The sequence below is a fragment of the Osmerus eperlanus genome, chromosome 4 (assembly GCF_963692335.1).
Source record: "Osmerus eperlanus chromosome 4, fOsmEpe2.1, whole genome shotgun sequence".
Lineage (NCBI taxonomy): Eukaryota > Metazoa > Chordata > Actinopteri > Osmeriformes > Osmeridae > Osmerus > Osmerus eperlanus.
In genome coordinates this window covers 6,457,854-6,473,627 of record NC_085021.1, presented here as the reverse complement: position 1 = coordinate 6,473,627, position 15,774 = coordinate 6,457,854, and the positions used below count along the sequence as shown (strand labels likewise).

The 15,774-nt window shown below is 48.1% G+C and overlaps 53 non-coding genes across 53 annotated transcripts; all 53 read right to left on the bottom strand.

The window, feature by feature from the left end:
- Nucleotides 1–63: 63 nt before the first annotated feature.
- On the bottom strand, nt 64–136 carry trnak-cuu (transfer RNA lysine (anticodon CUU)). The gene has a single exon. It is a non-coding gene; the product is annotated as a tRNA-Lys (tRNA).
- A 303-nt stretch (nt 137–439) lies between these two features.
- On the bottom strand, nt 440–514 carry trnat-ugu (transfer RNA threonine (anticodon UGU)). Its single transcript has one exon. It is a non-coding gene; the product is annotated as a tRNA-Thr (tRNA).
- Nucleotides 515–586: 72 nt separating this feature from the next.
- trnak-cuu (transfer RNA lysine (anticodon CUU)) lies at nt 587–659 on the bottom strand. Its single transcript has one exon. It is a non-coding gene; the product is annotated as a tRNA-Lys (tRNA).
- Nucleotides 660–962: 303 nt separating this feature from the next.
- Nucleotides 963–1,037, bottom strand: trnat-ugu (transfer RNA threonine (anticodon UGU)). The gene has a single exon. It is a non-coding gene; the product is annotated as a tRNA-Thr (tRNA).
- A 73-nt stretch (nt 1,038–1,110) lies between these two features.
- Nucleotides 1,111–1,183, bottom strand: trnak-cuu (transfer RNA lysine (anticodon CUU)). The gene has a single exon. It is a non-coding gene; the product is annotated as a tRNA-Lys (tRNA).
- Nucleotides 1,184–1,472: 289 nt separating this feature from the next.
- Nucleotides 1,473–1,547, bottom strand: trnat-ugu (transfer RNA threonine (anticodon UGU)). Its single transcript has one exon. It is a non-coding gene; the product is annotated as a tRNA-Thr (tRNA).
- Nucleotides 1,548–1,620: 73 nt separating this feature from the next.
- On the bottom strand, nt 1,621–1,693 carry trnak-uuu (transfer RNA lysine (anticodon UUU)). The gene has a single exon. It is a non-coding gene; the product is annotated as a tRNA-Lys (tRNA).
- A 302-nt stretch (nt 1,694–1,995) lies between these two features.
- trnat-ugu (transfer RNA threonine (anticodon UGU)) lies at nt 1,996–2,070 on the bottom strand. The gene has a single exon. It is a non-coding gene; the product is annotated as a tRNA-Thr (tRNA).
- A 72-nt stretch (nt 2,071–2,142) lies between these two features.
- Nucleotides 2,143–2,215, bottom strand: trnak-cuu (transfer RNA lysine (anticodon CUU)). The gene has a single exon. It is a non-coding gene; the product is annotated as a tRNA-Lys (tRNA).
- Nucleotides 2,216–2,517: 302 nt separating this feature from the next.
- Nucleotides 2,518–2,592, bottom strand: trnat-ugu (transfer RNA threonine (anticodon UGU)). The gene has a single exon. It is a non-coding gene; the product is annotated as a tRNA-Thr (tRNA).
- A 72-nt stretch (nt 2,593–2,664) lies between these two features.
- On the bottom strand, nt 2,665–2,737 carry trnak-cuu (transfer RNA lysine (anticodon CUU)). The gene has a single exon. It is a non-coding gene; the product is annotated as a tRNA-Lys (tRNA).
- Nucleotides 2,738–3,039: 302 nt separating this feature from the next.
- Nucleotides 3,040–3,114, bottom strand: trnat-ugu (transfer RNA threonine (anticodon UGU)). Its single transcript has one exon. It is a non-coding gene; the product is annotated as a tRNA-Thr (tRNA).
- Nucleotides 3,115–3,186: 72 nt separating this feature from the next.
- Nucleotides 3,187–3,259, bottom strand: trnak-cuu (transfer RNA lysine (anticodon CUU)). The gene has a single exon. It is a non-coding gene; the product is annotated as a tRNA-Lys (tRNA).
- Nucleotides 3,260–3,561: 302 nt separating this feature from the next.
- Nucleotides 3,562–3,636, bottom strand: trnat-ugu (transfer RNA threonine (anticodon UGU)). The gene has a single exon. It is a non-coding gene; the product is annotated as a tRNA-Thr (tRNA).
- A 73-nt stretch (nt 3,637–3,709) lies between these two features.
- trnak-cuu (transfer RNA lysine (anticodon CUU)) lies at nt 3,710–3,782 on the bottom strand. The gene has a single exon. It is a non-coding gene; the product is annotated as a tRNA-Lys (tRNA).
- A 303-nt stretch (nt 3,783–4,085) lies between these two features.
- On the bottom strand, nt 4,086–4,160 carry trnat-ugu (transfer RNA threonine (anticodon UGU)). Its single transcript has one exon. It is a non-coding gene; the product is annotated as a tRNA-Thr (tRNA).
- A 73-nt stretch (nt 4,161–4,233) lies between these two features.
- trnak-cuu (transfer RNA lysine (anticodon CUU)) lies at nt 4,234–4,306 on the bottom strand. Its single transcript has one exon. It is a non-coding gene; the product is annotated as a tRNA-Lys (tRNA).
- Nucleotides 4,307–4,796: 490 nt separating this feature from the next.
- Nucleotides 4,797–4,871, bottom strand: trnat-ugu (transfer RNA threonine (anticodon UGU)). Its single transcript has one exon. It is a non-coding gene; the product is annotated as a tRNA-Thr (tRNA).
- Nucleotides 4,872–4,944: 73 nt separating this feature from the next.
- On the bottom strand, nt 4,945–5,017 carry trnak-cuu (transfer RNA lysine (anticodon CUU)). The gene has a single exon. It is a non-coding gene; the product is annotated as a tRNA-Lys (tRNA).
- Nucleotides 5,018–5,455: 438 nt separating this feature from the next.
- trnak-cuu (transfer RNA lysine (anticodon CUU)) lies at nt 5,456–5,528 on the bottom strand. The gene has a single exon. It is a non-coding gene; the product is annotated as a tRNA-Lys (tRNA).
- Nucleotides 5,529–5,830: 302 nt separating this feature from the next.
- On the bottom strand, nt 5,831–5,905 carry trnat-ugu (transfer RNA threonine (anticodon UGU)). The gene has a single exon. It is a non-coding gene; the product is annotated as a tRNA-Thr (tRNA).
- Nucleotides 5,906–5,977: 72 nt separating this feature from the next.
- trnak-cuu (transfer RNA lysine (anticodon CUU)) lies at nt 5,978–6,050 on the bottom strand. Its single transcript has one exon. It is a non-coding gene; the product is annotated as a tRNA-Lys (tRNA).
- Nucleotides 6,051–6,352: 302 nt separating this feature from the next.
- On the bottom strand, nt 6,353–6,427 carry trnat-ugu (transfer RNA threonine (anticodon UGU)). Its single transcript has one exon. It is a non-coding gene; the product is annotated as a tRNA-Thr (tRNA).
- A 73-nt stretch (nt 6,428–6,500) lies between these two features.
- trnak-cuu (transfer RNA lysine (anticodon CUU)) lies at nt 6,501–6,573 on the bottom strand. The gene has a single exon. It is a non-coding gene; the product is annotated as a tRNA-Lys (tRNA).
- Nucleotides 6,574–6,876: 303 nt separating this feature from the next.
- On the bottom strand, nt 6,877–6,951 carry trnat-ugu (transfer RNA threonine (anticodon UGU)). Its single transcript has one exon. It is a non-coding gene; the product is annotated as a tRNA-Thr (tRNA).
- A 73-nt stretch (nt 6,952–7,024) lies between these two features.
- On the bottom strand, nt 7,025–7,097 carry trnak-cuu (transfer RNA lysine (anticodon CUU)). Its single transcript has one exon. It is a non-coding gene; the product is annotated as a tRNA-Lys (tRNA).
- A 490-nt stretch (nt 7,098–7,587) lies between these two features.
- Nucleotides 7,588–7,662, bottom strand: trnat-ugu (transfer RNA threonine (anticodon UGU)). The gene has a single exon. It is a non-coding gene; the product is annotated as a tRNA-Thr (tRNA).
- A 72-nt stretch (nt 7,663–7,734) lies between these two features.
- Nucleotides 7,735–7,807, bottom strand: trnak-cuu (transfer RNA lysine (anticodon CUU)). Its single transcript has one exon. It is a non-coding gene; the product is annotated as a tRNA-Lys (tRNA).
- Nucleotides 7,808–8,110: 303 nt separating this feature from the next.
- Nucleotides 8,111–8,185, bottom strand: trnat-ugu (transfer RNA threonine (anticodon UGU)). The gene has a single exon. It is a non-coding gene; the product is annotated as a tRNA-Thr (tRNA).
- Nucleotides 8,186–8,258: 73 nt separating this feature from the next.
- trnak-cuu (transfer RNA lysine (anticodon CUU)) lies at nt 8,259–8,331 on the bottom strand. Its single transcript has one exon. It is a non-coding gene; the product is annotated as a tRNA-Lys (tRNA).
- A 438-nt stretch (nt 8,332–8,769) lies between these two features.
- Nucleotides 8,770–8,842, bottom strand: trnak-cuu (transfer RNA lysine (anticodon CUU)). Its single transcript has one exon. It is a non-coding gene; the product is annotated as a tRNA-Lys (tRNA).
- A 289-nt stretch (nt 8,843–9,131) lies between these two features.
- Nucleotides 9,132–9,206, bottom strand: trnat-ugu (transfer RNA threonine (anticodon UGU)). Its single transcript has one exon. It is a non-coding gene; the product is annotated as a tRNA-Thr (tRNA).
- Nucleotides 9,207–9,652: 446 nt separating this feature from the next.
- trnat-ugu (transfer RNA threonine (anticodon UGU)) lies at nt 9,653–9,727 on the bottom strand. The gene has a single exon. It is a non-coding gene; the product is annotated as a tRNA-Thr (tRNA).
- A 72-nt stretch (nt 9,728–9,799) lies between these two features.
- On the bottom strand, nt 9,800–9,872 carry trnak-cuu (transfer RNA lysine (anticodon CUU)). The gene has a single exon. It is a non-coding gene; the product is annotated as a tRNA-Lys (tRNA).
- A 303-nt stretch (nt 9,873–10,175) lies between these two features.
- On the bottom strand, nt 10,176–10,250 carry trnat-ugu (transfer RNA threonine (anticodon UGU)). Its single transcript has one exon. It is a non-coding gene; the product is annotated as a tRNA-Thr (tRNA).
- Nucleotides 10,251–10,323: 73 nt separating this feature from the next.
- On the bottom strand, nt 10,324–10,396 carry trnak-cuu (transfer RNA lysine (anticodon CUU)). The gene has a single exon. It is a non-coding gene; the product is annotated as a tRNA-Lys (tRNA).
- Nucleotides 10,397–10,834: 438 nt separating this feature from the next.
- trnak-cuu (transfer RNA lysine (anticodon CUU)) lies at nt 10,835–10,907 on the bottom strand. Its single transcript has one exon. It is a non-coding gene; the product is annotated as a tRNA-Lys (tRNA).
- Nucleotides 10,908–11,196: 289 nt separating this feature from the next.
- Nucleotides 11,197–11,271, bottom strand: trnat-ugu (transfer RNA threonine (anticodon UGU)). Its single transcript has one exon. It is a non-coding gene; the product is annotated as a tRNA-Thr (tRNA).
- A 447-nt stretch (nt 11,272–11,718) lies between these two features.
- trnat-ugu (transfer RNA threonine (anticodon UGU)) lies at nt 11,719–11,793 on the bottom strand. Its single transcript has one exon. It is a non-coding gene; the product is annotated as a tRNA-Thr (tRNA).
- Nucleotides 11,794–11,866: 73 nt separating this feature from the next.
- On the bottom strand, nt 11,867–11,939 carry trnak-cuu (transfer RNA lysine (anticodon CUU)). The gene has a single exon. It is a non-coding gene; the product is annotated as a tRNA-Lys (tRNA).
- A 289-nt stretch (nt 11,940–12,228) lies between these two features.
- Nucleotides 12,229–12,303, bottom strand: trnat-ugu (transfer RNA threonine (anticodon UGU)). Its single transcript has one exon. It is a non-coding gene; the product is annotated as a tRNA-Thr (tRNA).
- A 446-nt stretch (nt 12,304–12,749) lies between these two features.
- Nucleotides 12,750–12,824, bottom strand: trnat-ugu (transfer RNA threonine (anticodon UGU)). Its single transcript has one exon. It is a non-coding gene; the product is annotated as a tRNA-Thr (tRNA).
- A 73-nt stretch (nt 12,825–12,897) lies between these two features.
- Nucleotides 12,898–12,970, bottom strand: trnak-cuu (transfer RNA lysine (anticodon CUU)). Its single transcript has one exon. It is a non-coding gene; the product is annotated as a tRNA-Lys (tRNA).
- A 290-nt stretch (nt 12,971–13,260) lies between these two features.
- trnat-ugu (transfer RNA threonine (anticodon UGU)) lies at nt 13,261–13,335 on the bottom strand. Its single transcript has one exon. It is a non-coding gene; the product is annotated as a tRNA-Thr (tRNA).
- Nucleotides 13,336–13,408: 73 nt separating this feature from the next.
- trnak-cuu (transfer RNA lysine (anticodon CUU)) lies at nt 13,409–13,481 on the bottom strand. Its single transcript has one exon. It is a non-coding gene; the product is annotated as a tRNA-Lys (tRNA).
- Nucleotides 13,482–13,770: 289 nt separating this feature from the next.
- Nucleotides 13,771–13,845, bottom strand: trnat-ugu (transfer RNA threonine (anticodon UGU)). Its single transcript has one exon. It is a non-coding gene; the product is annotated as a tRNA-Thr (tRNA).
- A 73-nt stretch (nt 13,846–13,918) lies between these two features.
- Nucleotides 13,919–13,991, bottom strand: trnak-cuu (transfer RNA lysine (anticodon CUU)). Its single transcript has one exon. It is a non-coding gene; the product is annotated as a tRNA-Lys (tRNA).
- Nucleotides 13,992–14,293: 302 nt separating this feature from the next.
- Nucleotides 14,294–14,368, bottom strand: trnat-ugu (transfer RNA threonine (anticodon UGU)). Its single transcript has one exon. It is a non-coding gene; the product is annotated as a tRNA-Thr (tRNA).
- A 73-nt stretch (nt 14,369–14,441) lies between these two features.
- Nucleotides 14,442–14,514, bottom strand: trnak-cuu (transfer RNA lysine (anticodon CUU)). The gene has a single exon. It is a non-coding gene; the product is annotated as a tRNA-Lys (tRNA).
- Nucleotides 14,515–14,804: 290 nt separating this feature from the next.
- trnat-ugu (transfer RNA threonine (anticodon UGU)) lies at nt 14,805–14,879 on the bottom strand. The gene has a single exon. It is a non-coding gene; the product is annotated as a tRNA-Thr (tRNA).
- Nucleotides 14,880–14,952: 73 nt separating this feature from the next.
- Nucleotides 14,953–15,025, bottom strand: trnak-cuu (transfer RNA lysine (anticodon CUU)). Its single transcript has one exon. It is a non-coding gene; the product is annotated as a tRNA-Lys (tRNA).
- Nucleotides 15,026–15,314: 289 nt separating this feature from the next.
- trnat-ugu (transfer RNA threonine (anticodon UGU)) lies at nt 15,315–15,389 on the bottom strand. The gene has a single exon. It is a non-coding gene; the product is annotated as a tRNA-Thr (tRNA).
- Nucleotides 15,390–15,462: 73 nt separating this feature from the next.
- On the bottom strand, nt 15,463–15,535 carry trnak-cuu (transfer RNA lysine (anticodon CUU)). The gene has a single exon. It is a non-coding gene; the product is annotated as a tRNA-Lys (tRNA).
- Between the last annotated feature and the right edge of the window lie 239 nt (nt 15,536–15,774).

The window sequence follows — 15,774 nt, the reverse complement described above, 5'->3', positions numbered from 1 at the left end:
AAATAGTTGATTCAACTACTTGAAGCCTCTCAGAGTGACGGATAGGCCTCCATAATGTAAACACGCCCAACATGGGGCTCGAACCCACGACCCTGAGATTAAGAGTCTCATGCTCTACCGACTGAGCTAGCCGGGCTTACTGGTATGCAACCAGAGGCATTCTCGTCGGGGACCTTTGTGACCGTCATCGTTTCAAACGCTTGGCCTGTGTCCAGAAGGCTGACATTTTGTCCAGATACAGTTTCAAATGAATGTTTCAAATTTGCTTGGTGTATAGTCTACAAACAAAGAGTGCCATGCTCCAACGCCTGAGCTATCCAGGCTTTAGCATGTTGCTTCCAGAGGCATTCTCGTCTGGGACCTTTGTGACGCTATACGTTTGAATCCACAACATTGGTGAAAGTAAAAAATGTGCCAGTTTTATAAAACAAACACAGGGAGGTGCTGCTGGGAGTTGAACCCAGGATTTCCTGTTTACAAGACAGGCGCTTTCAACCAGCTAAGCCACAGCACCTCTGGATTGAAATAGTTGATTCAACTACTTGAAGCCTCTCAGAGTGACGGATAGGCCTCCATAATGTAAACACGCCCAACATGGGGCTCGAACCCACGACCCTGAGATTAAGAGTCTCATGCTCTACCGACTGAGCTAGCCGGGCTTACTGGTATGCAACCAGAGGCATTCTCGTCGGGGACCTTTGTGACCGTCATCGCTTCAAACGCTTGGCCTGTGTCCAGAAGGCTGACATTTTGTCCAGATACAGTTTCAAATGAATGTTTCAAATTTGCTTGGTGTATAGTCTACAAACAAAGAGTGCCATGCTCCAACGCCTGAGCTATCCAGGCTTTAGCATGTTGCTTCCAGAGGCATTCTCGTCTGGGACCTTTGTGACGCTATACGTTTGAATCCACAACATTGGTGAAAGTAAAAAATGTGCCAGTTTTATAAAACAAACACAGGGAGGTGCTGCTGGGAGTTGAACCCAGGATCTCCTGTTTACAAGACAGGCGCTTTCAACCAGCTAAGCCACAGCACCTCTGGATCTGCAACAGTTGATTCAACTACTTGAAGCCTCTCAGAGTGACGGATAGGCCTCCATAATGTAAACACGCCCAACGTGGGGCTCGAACCCACGACCCTGAGATTAAGAGTCTCATGCTCTACCGACTGAGCTAGCCGGGCTTACTGCTACGCAACCAGAGGCATTCTCGTCGGGGACCTTTGTGACCGTCATCGTTTCAAACGCTTGGCCTGTGTCCAGAAGGCTGACATTTTGTCCAGATACAGTTTCAAATTCGCTGGGTGTATAGTCTACAAACAAAGAGTTGCATGCTCCAAAGCCTGAGCTATCCAGGCTTAGCATGTTGCTTCCAGAGGCATTCTCGTCTGGGACCTTTGTGACGCTATACGTTTGAATCCACAACATTGGTGAAAGTAAAAAATGTGCCAGTTTTATAAAACAAACACAGGGAGGTGCTGCTGGGAGTTGAACCCAGGATCTCTTGTTTACAAGACAGGCGCTTTCAACCAGCTAAGCCACAGCACCTCTAGAGCTGCAATAGTTGATTCAACTACTTGAAGCCTCTCAGAGTGATGGATAGGCCTCCATAATGTAAACACGCCCAACGTGGGGCTCGAACCCACGACCCTAAGATTAAAAGTCTCATGCTCTACCGACTGAGCTATCCGGGCTTACTGCTACGCAACCAGAGGCATTCTCGTCGGGGACCTTTGTGACCGTCATCGTTTCAAACGCTTGGCCTGTGTCCAGAAGGCTGACATTTTGTCCAGATACAGTTTCAAATGAATGTTTCAAATTTGCTGGGTGTATAGTCTACAAACAAAGAGTTGCATGCTCCAAAGCCTGAGCTATCCAGGCTTAGCATGTTGCTTCCAGAGGCATTCTCGTCGGGGACCTTTGTGACGGTATACGTTTGAATCCACAACATTGGTGAAAGTAAAAAATGTGCCAGTTTTATAAAACAAACACAGGGAGGTGCTGCTGGGAGTTGAACCCAGGATTTCCTGTTTACAAGACAGGCGCTTTCAACCAGCTAAGCCACAGCACCTCTGGATTGAAATAGTTGATTCAACTACTTGAAGCCTCTCAGAGTGACGGATAGGCCTCCATAATGTAAACACGCCCAACATGGGGCTCGAACCCACGACCCTGAGATTAAGAGTCTCATGCTCTACCGGCTGAGCTAGCCGGGCTTACTGTTATGCAACCAGAGGCATTCTCGTCGGGGACCTTTGTGACCGTCATCGTTTCAAACGCTTGGCCTGTGTCCAGAAGGCTGACATTTTGTCCAGATACAGTTTCAAATGAATGTTTCAAATTTGCTGGGTGTATAGTCTACAAACAAAGAGTGCCATGCTCCAACGCCTGAGCTATCCAGGCTTAGCATGTTGCTTCCAGAGGCATTCTCGTCTGGGACCCTTGTGACGCTATACGTTTGAATCCACAACATTGGTGAAAGTAAAAAATGTGCCAGTTTTATAAAACAAACACAGGGAGGTGCTGCTGGGAGTTGAACCCAGGATCTCTTGTTTACAAGACAGGCGCTTTCAACCAGCTAAGCCACAGCACCTCTGGATTGAAATAGTTGATTCAACTACTTGAAGCCTCTCAGAGTGACGGATAGGCCTCCATAATGTAAACACGCCCAACATGGGGCTCGAACCCACGACCCTGAGATTAAGAGTCTCATGCTCTACCGGCTGAGCTAGCCGGGCTTACTGTTATGCAACCAGAGGCATTCTCGTCGGGGACCTTTGTGACCGTCATCGTTTCAAACGCTTGGCCTGTGTCCAGAAGGCTGACATTTTGTCCAGATACAGTTTCAAATGAATGTTTCAAATTTGCTGGGTGTATAGTCTACAAACAAAGAGTGCCATGCTCCAACGCCTGAGCTATCCAGGCTTAGCATGTTGCTTCCAGAGGCATTCTCGTCTGGGACCCTTGTGACGCTATACGTTTGAATCCACAACATTGGTGAAAGTAAAAAATGGGCCAGTTGTATGAAACAAACACAGTGAGGTGCTGCTGGGAGTTGAACCCAGGATCTCTTGTTTACAAGACAGGCGCTTTCAACCAGCTAAGCCACAGCACCTCTGGATTGAAATAGTTGATTCAACTACTTGAAGCCTCTCAGAGTGACGGATAGGCCTCCATAATGTAAACACGCCCAACATGGGGCTCGAACCCACGACCCTGAGATTAAGAGTCTCATGCTCTACCGGCTGAGCTAGCCGGGCTTACTGTTATGCAACCAGAGGCATTCTCGTCGGGGACCTTTGTGACCGTCATCGTTTCAAAAGCTTGGCCTGTGTCCAGAAGGCTGACATTTTGTCCAGATACAGTTTCAAATGAATGTTTCAAATTTGCTGGGTGTATAGTCTACAAACAAAGAGTGCCATGCTCCAACGCCTGAGCTATCCAGGCTTAGCATGTTGCTTCCAGAGGCATTCTCGTCTGGGACCCTTGTGACGCTATACGTTTGAATCCACAACATTGGTGAAAGTAAAAAATGGGCCAGTTGTATGAAACAAACACAGTGAGGTGCTGCTGGGTGTTGAACCCAGGATCTCTTGTTTACAAGACAGGCGCTTTCAACCAGCTAAGCCACAGCACCTCTGGAGCTGCAATAGTTGATTCAACTACTTGAAGCCTCTCAGAGTGATGGATAGGCCTCCATAATGTAAACACGCCCAGCGTGGGGCTCGAACCCACGACCCTAAGATTAAGAGTCTCATGCTCTACCGACTGAGCTAGCCGGGCTTACTGCTACGCAACCAGAGGCATTCTCGTCGGGGACCTTTGTGACCGTCATCGTTTCAAACGCTTGGCCTGTGTCCAGAAGGCTGACATTTTGTCCAGATACAGTTTCAAATGAATGTTTCAAATTTGCTGGGTGTATAGTCCACAAACAAAGAGTGCCATGCTCCAACGCCTGAGCTATCCAGGCTTTAGCATGTTGCTTCCAGAGGCATTCTCGTCTGGGACCTTTGTGACGCTATACGTTTGAATCCACAACATTGGTGAAAGTTAAAAATGGTCCAGTTGTATGAAACAAACACAGTGAGGTGCTGCTGGGAGTTGAACCCAGGATCTCCTGTTTACACGACAGGCGCTTTCAACCAGCTAAGCCACAGCACCTCTGGATCTGCAATAGTTGATTCAACTACTTGAAGCCTCTCAGAGTGACGGATAGGCCTCATTAATGTAAACACGCCCAACTTGGGGCTCGAACCCACGACCCTGAGATTAAGAGTCTCATGCTCTACCGACTGAGCTAGTTGGGCTTACTGCTACGCAACCAGAGGAATTCTCGTCGGGGACCTTTGTGACCGTCATCGTTTCAAACGCTTGGCCTGTGTCCAGAAGGCTGACATTTTGTCCAGATACAGTTTCAAATGAATGTTTCAAATTTGCTGGGTGTATAGTCTACAAACAAAGAGTTGCATGCTCCAAAGCCTGAGCTATCCAAGCTTTAGCGTGTTGCTTCCAGAGGCATTCTCGTCGGGGACCTTTGTGACCGTCATCGTTTCAAACGCTTGGCCTGTGTCCAGAAGGCTGACATTTTGTCCAGATACAGTTTCAAATGAATGTTTCAAATTTGCTGGGTGTATAGTCTACAAACAAAGAGTTGCATGCTCCAAAGCCTGAGCTATCCAGGCTTAGCATGTTGCTTCCAGAGGCATTCTCGTCGGGGACCTTTGTGACGGTATACGTTTGAATCCACAACATTGGTGAAAGTAAAAAATGTGCCAGTTTTATAAAACAAACACAGGGAGGTGCTGCTGGGAGTTGAACCCAGGATCTCCTGTTTACAAGACAGGCGCTTTCAACCAGCTAAGCCACAGCACCTCTGGATCTGCAACAGTTGATTCAACTACTTGAAGCCTCTCAGAGTGACGGATAGGCCTCCATAATGTAAACACGCCCAACGTGGGGCTCGAACCCACGACCCTGAGATTAAGAGTCTCATGCTCTACCGACTGAGCTAGCCGGGCTTACTGCTACGCAACCAGAGGCATTCTCGTCGGGGACCTTTGTGACCGTCATCGTTTCAAACGATTGGCCTGTGTCCAGAAGGCTGACATTTTGTCCAGATACAGTTTCAAATTTGCTGGGTGTATAGTCTACAAACAAAGAGTTGCTTGCTCCAAAGCCTGAGCTATCCAAGCTTTAGCATGTTGCTTCCAGAGGCATTCTCGTCTGGGACGTTTGTGACGCTATACGTTTGAATCCACAACATTGGTGACAGTAAAAAATGTGCCAGTTGTATAAAATAAACACAGGGAGGTGCTGCTGGTAGTTGAACCCAGGATCTCCTGTTTACCAGACAAGCGCTTTCAACCAGCTAAGTCACAGCACCTCTGGATATGCAATAGTTGATTCAACTACTTGAAGCCTCTCAGAGTGACGGATATGCCTCCATGATGTAAACACGCCCAACATGGGGCTCGAACCCACGACCCTGAGATTAAGAGTCTCATGCTCTACCGGCTGAGCTAGCCGGGCTTACTGTTATGCAACCAGAGGCATTCTCGTCGGGGACCTTTGTGACCGTCATCGTTTCAAACGCTTGGCCTGTGTCCAGAAGGCTGACATTTTGTCCAGATACAGTTTCAAATGAATGTTTCAAATTTGCTGGGTGTATAGTCTACAAACAAAGAGTGCCATGCTCCAACGCCTGAGCTATCCAGGCTTAGCATGTTGCTTCCAGAGGCATTCTCGTCTGGGACCCTTGTGACGCTATACGTTTGAATCCACAACATTGGTGAAAGTAAAAAATGTGCCAGTTTTATAAAACAAACACAGGGAGGTGCTGCTGGGAGTTGAACCCAAGATTTCCTGTTTACAAGACAGGCGCTTTCAACCAGCTAAGCCACAGCACCTCTGGATTGAAATAGTTGATTCAACTACTTGAAGCCTCTCAGAGTGACGGATAGGCCTCCATAATGTAAACACGCCCAACATGGGGCTCGAACCCACGACCCTGAGATTAAGAGTCTCATGCTCTACCGGCTGAGCTAGCCGGGCTTACTGTTATGCAACCAGAGGCATTCTCGTCGGGGACCTTTGTGACCGTCATCGTTTCAAACGCTTGGCCTGTGTCCAGAAGGCTGACATTTTGTCCAGATACAGTTTCAAATGAATGTTTCAAATTTGCTGGGTGTATAGTCTACAAACAAAGAGTGCCATGCTCCAACGCCTGAGCTATCCAGGCTTAGCATGTTGCTTCCAGAGGCATTCTCGTCTGGGACCCTTGTGACGCTATACGTTTGAATCCACAACATTGGTGAAAGTAAAAAATGGGCCAGTTGTATGAAACAAACACAGTGAGGTGCTGCTGGGAGTTGAACCCAGGATCTCTTGTTTACAAGACAGGCGCTTTCAACCAGCTAAGCCACAGCACCTCTGGAGCTGCAATAGTTGATTCAACTACTTGAAGCCTCTCAGAGTGATGGATAGGCCTCCATAATGTAAACACGCCCAGCGTGGGGCTCGAACCCACGACCCTAAGATTAAGAGTCTCATGCTCTACCGACTGAGCTAGCCGGGCTTACTGCTACGCAACCAGAGGCATTCTCGTCGGGGACCTTTGTGACCGTCATCGTTTCAAACGCTTGGCCTGTGTCCAGAAGGCTGACATTTTGTCCAGATACAGTTTCAAATGAATGTTTCAAATTTGCTGGGTGTATAGTCCACAAACAAAGAGTGCCATGCTCCAACGCCTGAGCTATCCAGGCTTTAGCATTTTGCTTCCAGAGGCATTCTCGTCTGGGACCTTTGTGACGCTATACGTTTGAATCCACAACATTGGTGAAAGTTAAAAATGGTCCAGTTGTATGAAACAAACACAGTGAGGTGCTGCTGGGAGTTGAACCCAGGATCTCCTGTTTACACGACAGGCGCTTTCAACCAGCTAAGCCACAGCACCTCTGGATCTGCAATAGTTGATTCAACTACTTGAAGCCTCTCAGAGTGACGGATAGGCCTCCTTAATGTAAACACGCCCAACTTGGGGCTCGAACCCACGACCCTGAGATTAAGAGTCTCATGCTCTACCGACTGAGCTAGTTGGGCTTACTGCTACGCAACCAGAGGAATTCTCGTCGGGGACCTTTGTGACCGTCATCGTTTCAAACGCTTGGCCTGTGTCCAGAAGGCTGACATTTTGTCCAGATACAGTTTCAAATGAATGTTTCAAATTTGCTGGGTGTATAGTCTACAAACAAAGAGTTGCATGCTCCAAAGCCTGAGCTATCCAAGCTTTAGCGTGTTGCTTCCAGAGGCATTCTCGTCGGGGACCTTTGTGACCGTCATCGTTTCAAACGCTTGGCCTGTGTCCAGAAGGCTGACATTTTGTCCAGATACAGTTTCAAATGAATGTTTCAAATTTGCTGGGTGTATAGTCTACAAACAAAGAGTTGCATGCTCCAAAGCCTGAGCTATCCAGGCTTAGCATGTTGCTTCCAGAGGCATTCTCGTCGGGGACCTTTGTGACGGTATACGTTTGAATCCACAACATTGGTGAAAGTAAAAAATGTGCCAGTTTTATAAAACAAACACAGGGAGGTGCTGCTGGGAGTTGAACCCAGGATTTCCTGTTTACAAGACAGGTGCTTTCAACCAGCTAAGCCACAGCACCTCTGGATTGAAATAGTTGATTCAACTACTTGAAGCCTCTCAGAGTGACGGATAGGCCTCCATAATGTAAACACGCCCAACATGGGGCTCGAACCCACGACCCTGAGATTAAGAGTCTCATGCTCTACCGACTGAGCTAGCCGGGCTTACTGGTATGCAACCAGAGGCATTCTCGTCGGGGACCTTTGTGACCGTCATCGTTTCAAACGCTTGGCCTGTGTCCAGAAGGCTGACATTTTGTCCAGATACAGTTTCAAATGAATGTTTCAAATTTGCTGGGTGTATAGTCTACAAACAAAGAGTGCCATGCTCCAACGCCTGAGCTATCCAGGCTTTAGCATGTTGCTTCCAGAGGCATTCTCGTCTGGGACCTTTGTGACGCTATACGTTTGAATCCACAACATTGGTGAAAGTAAAAAATGTGCCAGTTTTATAAAACAAACACAGGGAGGTGCTGCTGGGAGTTGAACCCAGGATCTCCTGTTTACAAGACAGGCGCTTTCAACCAGCTAAGCCACAGCACCTCTGGATCTGCAACAGTTGATTCAACTACTTGAAGCCTCTCAGAGTGACGGATAGGCCTCCATAATGTAAACACGCCCAACGTGGGGCTCGAACCCACGACCCTGAGATTAAGAGTCTCATGCTCTACCGACTGAGCTAGCCGGGCTTACTGCTACGCAACCAGAGGCATTCTCGTCGGGGACCTTTGTGACCGTCATCGTTTCAAACGATTGGCCTGTGTCCAGAAGGCTGACATTTTGTCCAGATACAGTTTCAAATTTGCTGGGTGTATAGTCTACAAACAAAGAGTTGCTTGCTCCAAAGCCTGAGCTATCCAAGCTTTAGCATGTTGCTTCCAGAGGCATTCTCGTCTGGGACGTTTGTGACGCTATACGTTTGAATCCACAACATTGGTGACAGTAAAAAATGTGCCAGTTGTATAAAATAAACACAGGGAGGTGCTGCTGGTAGTTGAACCCAGGATCTCCTGTTTACCAGACAAGCGCTTTCAACCAGCTAAGTCACAGCACCTCTGGATCTGCAATAGTTGATTCAACTACTTGAAGCCTCTCAGAGTGACGGATAGGCCTCCATAATGTAAACACGCCCAACGTGGGGCTCGAACCCACAACCCTGAGATTAAGAGTCTCATGCTCTACCGACTGAGCTAGCCGGGCTTACTGCTATGCAACCAGAGGCATTCTCGTCTGGGACCTTTGTGACCGTCATCGTTTCAAACGCTTGGCCTGTGTCCAGAAGGCTGACCATTTTGTCCAGATACAGTTTCAAATTCGCTGGGTGTATAGTCTACAAACAAAGAGTTGCATGCTCCAAAGCCTGAGCTATCCAGGCTTAGCATGTTGCTTCCAGAGGCATTCTCGTCTGGGACCTTTGTGACGCTATACGTTTGAATCCACAACATTGATGAAAGTTAAAAATGGGACAGTTTTATAAACAAACACAGGGAGGTGCTGCTGGGAGATGAACCCAGGATCTCCTGTTTACAAGACAGGCGCTTTCAACCAGCTAAGCCACAGCACCTCTGGATCTGCAATAGTTGATTCAACTACTTGAAGCCTCTCAGAGTGACGGATAGGCCTCCACAATGTAAACACGCCCAACGTGGGGCTCGAACCCACAACCCTGAGATTAAGTCTCATGCTCTTCCGACTGAGCTAGCCGGGCTTACTGCTACGCAACCAGAGGCATTCTCGTCGGGGACCTTTGTGACCGTCATCGTTTCAAACGCTTGGCCTGTGTCCAGAAGGCTGACATTTTGTCCAGATACAGTTTCAAATGAATGTTTCAAATTTGCTGGGTGTATAGTCTACAAACAAAGAGTTGCATGCTCCAAAGCCTGAGCTATCCAGGCTTAGCATGTTGCTTCCAGAGGCATTCTCGTCGGGGACCTTTGTGACGGTATACGTTTGAATCCACAACATTGGTGAAAGTAAAAAATGTGCCAGTTTTATAAAACAAACACAGGGAGGTGCTGCTGGGAGTTGAACCCAGGATTTCCTGTTTACAAGACAGGTGCTTTCAACCAGCTAAGCCACAGCACCTCTGGATTGAAATAGTTGATTCAACTACTTGAAGCCTCTCAGAGTGACGGATAGGCCTCCATAATGTAAACACGCCCAACATGGGGCTCGAACCCACGACCCTGAGATTAAGAGTCTCATGCTCTACCGACTGAGCTAGCCGGGCTTACTGGTATGCAACCAGAGGCATTCTCGTCGGGGACCTTTGTGACCGTCATCGTTTCAAACGCTTGGCCTGTGTCCAGAAGGCTGACATTTTGTCCAGATACAGTTTCAAATGAATGTTTCAAATTTGCTGGGTGTATAGTCTACAAACAAAGAGTGCCATGCTCCAACGCCTGAGCTATCCAGGCTTTAGCATGTTGCTTCCAGAGGCATTCTCGTCTGGGACCTTTGTGACGCTATACGTTTGAATCCACAACATTGGTGAAAGTAAAAAATGTGCCAGTTTTATAAAACAAACACAGGGAGGTGCTGCTGGGAGTTGAACCCAGGATCTCCTGTTTACAAGACAGGCGCTTTCAACCAGCTAAGCCACAGCACCTCTGGATCTGCAACAGTTGATTCAACTACTTGAAGCCTCTCAGAGTGACGGATAGGCCTCCATAATGTAAACACGCCCAACGTGGGGCTCGAACCCACGACCCTGAGATTAAGAGTCTCATGCTCTACCGACTGAGCTAGCCGGGCTTACTGCTACGCAACCAGAGGCATTCTCGTCGGGGACCTTTGTGACCGTCATCGTTTCAAACGATTGGCCTGTGTCCAGAAGGCTGACATTTTGTCCAGATACAGTTTCAAATTTGCTGGGTGTATAGTCTACAAACAAAGAGTTGCTTGCTCCAAAGCCTGAGCTATCCAAGCTTTAGCATGTTGCTTCCAGAGGCATTCTCGTCTGGGACGTTTGTGACGCTATACGTTTGAATCCACAACATTGGTGACAGTAAAAAATGTGCCAGTTGTATAAAATAAACACAGGGAGGTGCTGCTGGTAGTTGAACCCAGGATCTCCTGTTTACCAGACAAGCGCTTTCAACCAGCTAAGTCACAGCACCTCTGGATCTGCAATAGTTGATTCAACTACTTGAAGCCTCTCAGAGTGACGGATAGGCCTCCATAATGTAAACACGCCCAACGTGGGGCTCGAACCCACGACCCTGAGATTAAGAGTCTCATGCTCTACCGACTGAGCTAGCCGGGCTTACTGCTATGCAACCAGAGGCATTCTCGTCTGGGACCTTTGTGACCGTCATCGTTTCAAACGCTTGGCCTGTGTCCAGAAGGCTGACCATTTTGTCCAGATACAGTTTCAAATTCGCTGGGTGTATAGTCTACAAACAAAGAGTTGCATGCTCCAAAGCCTGAGCTATCCAGGCTTAGCATGTTGCTTCCAGAGGCATTCTCGTCTGGGACCTTTGTGACGCTATACGTTTGAATCCACAACATTGATGAAAGTTAAAAATGGGACAGTTTTATAAACAAACACAGGGAGGTGCTGCTGGGAGATGAACCCAGGATCTCCTGTTTACAAGACAGGCGCTTTCAACCAGCTAAGCCACAGCACCTCTGGATCTGCAATAGTTGATTCAACTACTTGAAGCCTCTCAGAGTGACGGATAGGCCTCCACAATGTAAACACGCCCAACGTGGGGCTCGAACCCACAACCCTGAGATTAAGTCTCATGCTCTTCCGACTGAGCTAGCCGGGCTTACTGCTACGCAACCAGAGGCATTCTCGTCGGGGACCTTTGTGACCGTCATCGTTTCAAACGCTTGGCCTGTGTCCAGAAGGCTGACATTTTGTACAGATACAGTTTCAAATGAATGTTTCAAATTTGCTGGGTGTATAGTCTACAAACAAAGAGTGCCATGCTCCAACGCCTGAGCTATCCAGGCTTTAGCATGTTGCTTCCAGAGGCATTCTCGTCTGGGACCTTTGTGACGCTATACGTTTGAATCCACAACATTGGTGAAAGTAAAAAATGGGCCAGTTGTATGAAACAAACACAGTGAGGTGCTGCTGGGAGTTGAACCCAGGATCTCCTGTTTACAAGACAGGCGCTTTCAACCAGCTAAGCCACAGCACCTCTGGATCTGCAATAGTTGATTCAACTACTTGAAGCCTCTCAGAGTGACGGATAGGCCTCCATAATGTAAACACGCCCAACGTGGGGCTCGAACCCACGACCCTGAGATTAAGAGTCTCATGCTCTACCGACTGAGCTAGCCGGGCTTACTGCTATGCAACCAGAGGCATTCTCGTCTGGGACCTTTGTGACCGTCATCGTTTCAAACGCTTGGCCTGTGTCCAGAAGGCTGACCATTTTGTCCAGATACAGTTTCAAATTCGCTGGGTGTATAGTCTACAAACAAAGAGTTGCATGCTCCAAAGCCTGAGCTATCCAGGCTTAGCATGTTGCTTCCAGAGGCATTCTCGTCTGGGACCTTTGTGACGCTATACGTTTGAATCCACAACATTGATGAAAGTTAAAAATGGGACAGTTTTATAAACAAACACAGGGAGGTGCTGCTGGGAGATGAACCCAGGATCTCCTGTTTACAAGACAGGCGCTTTCAACCAGCTAAGCCACAGCACCTCTGGATCTGCAATAGTTGATTCAACTACTTGAAGCCTCTCAGAGTGACGGATAGGCCTCCACAATGTAAACACGCCCAACGTGGGGCTCGAACCCACGACCCTGAGATTAAGTCTCATGCTCTTCCGACTGAGCTAGCCGGGCTTACTGCTACGCAACCAGAGGCATTCTCGTCGGGGACCTTTGTGACCGTCATCGTTTCAAACGCTTGGCCTGTGTCCAGAAGGCTGACATTTTGTACAGATACAGTTTCAAATGAATGTTTCAAATTTGCTGGGTGTATAGTCTACAAACAAAGAGTGCCATGCTCCAACGCCTGAGCTATCCAGGCTTTAGCATGTTGCTTCCAGAGGCATTCTCGTCTGGGACCTTTGTGACGCTATACGTTTGAATCCACAACATTGATGAAAGTTAAAAATGGGCCAGTTTTATAAACAAACACAGGGAGGTGCTGCTGGGAGTTGAACCCAGGATCTCCTGTTTACAAGACAGGCGCTTTCAACCAGCTAAGCCACAGCACCTCTGGATCTGCAATAGTTGATTCAACTACTTGAAGCCTCTCAGAGTGACGGATAGGCCTCCATAATGTAAAAACCCCCAACGTGGGGCTCGAACCCACGACCCTGAGATTAAGAGTCTCATGCTCTACCGACTGAGCTAGCCGGGCTTACTGCTACGTAACCAGAGGCATTCTCGTCGGGGACCTTTGTGACCGTCATCGTTTCAAACGCTTGGCCTGTGTCCAGAAGGCTGACATTTTGTCCAGATACAGTTTCAAATTCGCTGGGTGTATAGTCTACAAACAAAGAGTGCCATGCTCCAACGCCTGAGCTATCCAGGCTTTAGCATGTTGCTTTCAGAGGCATTCTCGTCTGGGACCTTTGTGACGCTATACGTTTGAATCCACAACATTGGTGAAAGTTAAAAATGTGCCAGTTGTATGAAACAAACACAGTGAGGTGCTGCTGGGAGTTGAACCCAGGATCTCCTGTTTACAAGACAGGCGCTTTCAACCAGCTAAGCCACAGCACCTCTGGATCTGCAATAGTTGATTCAACTACTTGAAGCCTCTCAGAGTGACGGATAGGCCTCCATAATGTAAACACACCCAACGTGGGGCTCGAACCCACGACCCTGAGATTAAGAGTCTCATGCTCTACCGACTGAGCTAGCCGGGCTTACTGCTACGCAACCAGAGGCATTCTCGTCGGGGACCTTTGTGACGGTCATCGTTTCAAACGCTTGGCCTGTGTCCAGAAGGCTGACCATTTTGTCCAGATACAGTTTCAAATTCGCTGGGTGTATAGTCTACAAATAAAGAGTTGCATGCTCCAAAGCCTGAGCTATCCAGGCTTAGCATGTTGCTTCCAGAGGCATTCTCGTCTGGGACCTTTGTGACGCTATACGTTTGAATCCACAACATTGATGAAAGTTAAAAATGGGACAGTTTTATAAACAAACACAGGGAGGTGCTGCTGGGAGTTGAACCCAGGATCTCCTGTTTACAAGACAGGCGCTTTCAACCAGCTAAGCCACAGCACCTCTGGATCTGCAATAGTTGATTCAACTACTTGAAGCCTCTCAGAGTGACGGATAGGCCTCCATAATGTAAACACGCCCAACGTGGGGCTCGAACCCACAACCCTGAGATTAAGAGTCTCATGCTCTACCGACTGAGCTAGCCGGGCTTACTGCTACGCAACCAGAGGCATTCTCGTCGGGGACCTTTGTGACCGTCATCGTTTCAAACGCTTGGCCTGTGTCCAGAAGGCTGACATTTTGTCCAGATACAGTTTCAAATGAATGTTTCAAATTTGCTGGGTGTATAGTCTACAAACAAAGAGTGCCATGCTCCAAAGCCTGAGCTATCCAGGCTTTAGCATGTTGCTTCCAGAGGCATTCTCGTCTGGGACCTTTGTGACGCTATACGTTTGAATCCACAACATTGATGAAAGTTAAAAATGGGCCAGTTTTATAAACAAACACAGGGAGGTGCTGCTGGGAGTTGAACCCAGGATCTCCTGTTTACAAGACAGGCGCTTTCAACCAGCTAAGCCACAGCACCTCTGGATCTGCAATAGTTGATTCAACTACTTGAAGCCTCTCAGAGTGACGGATAGGCCTCCATAATGTAAACACCCCCGACGTGGGGCTCGAACCCACGACCCTGAGATTAAGAGTCTCATGCTCTACCGACTGAGCTAGCCGGGCTTACTGCTACGCAACCAGAGGCATTCTCGTCGGGGACCTTTGTGACCGTCATCGTTTCAAACGCTTGGCCTGTGTCCAGAAGGCTGACATTTTGTCCAGATACAGTTTCAGATTCGCTGGGTGTATAGTCTACAAACAAAGAGTGCCATGCTCCAACGCCTGAGCTATCCAGGCTTTAGCATGTTGCTTCCAGAGGCATTCTCGTCTGGGACCTTTGTGACGCTATACGTTTGAATCCACAACATTGGTGAAAGTTAAAAATGTGCCAGTTGTATGAAACAAACACAGTGAGGTGCTGCTGGGAGTTGAACCCAGGATCTCCTGTTTACAAGACAGGCGCTTTCAACCAGCTAAGCCACAGCACCTCTGGATCTGCAATAGTTGATTCAACTACTTGAAGCCTCTCAGAGTGACGGATAGGCCTCCATAATGCAAACACACCCAACGTGGGGCTCGAACCCACGACCCTGAGATTAAGAGTCTCATGCTCTACCGACTGAGCTAGCCGGGCTTACTGCTACGCAACCAGAGGCATTCTCGTCGGGGACCTTTGTGACCGTCATCGTTTCAAACGCTTGGCCTGTGTCCAGAAGGCTGACCATTTTGTCCAGATACAGTTTCAAATTCGCTGGGTGTATAGTCTACAAATAAAGAGTTGCATGCTCCAAAGCCTGAGCTATCCAGGCTTAGCATGTTGCTTCCAGAGGCATTCTCGTCTGGGACCTTTGTGACGCTATACGTTTGAATCCACAACATTGATGAAAGTTAAAAATGGGACAGTTTTATAAACAAACACAGGGAGGTGCTGCTGGGAGTTGAACCCAGGATCTCCTGTTTACAAGACAGGCGCTTTCAACCAGCTAAGCCACAGCACCTCTGGATCTGCAATAGTTGATTCAACTACTTGAAGCCTCTCAGAGTGACGGATAGGCCTCCATAATGTAAACACGCCCAACGTGGGGCTCGAACCCACGACCCTGAGATTAAGAGTCTCATGCTCTACCGACTGAGCTAGCCGGGCTTACTGCTACGCAACCAGAGGCATTCTCGTCGGGGACCTTTGTGACCGTCATCGTTTCAAACGCTTGGCCTGTGTCCAGAAGGCTGACATTTTGTCCAGATACAGTTTCAGATTCGCTGGGTGTATAGTCTACAAACAAAGAGTGCCATGCTCCAAAGCCTGAGCTATCCAGGCTTAGCATGTTGCTTCCAGAGGCATTCTCGTCTGGGACCTTTGTGACGTTATACGTTTGAATCCAC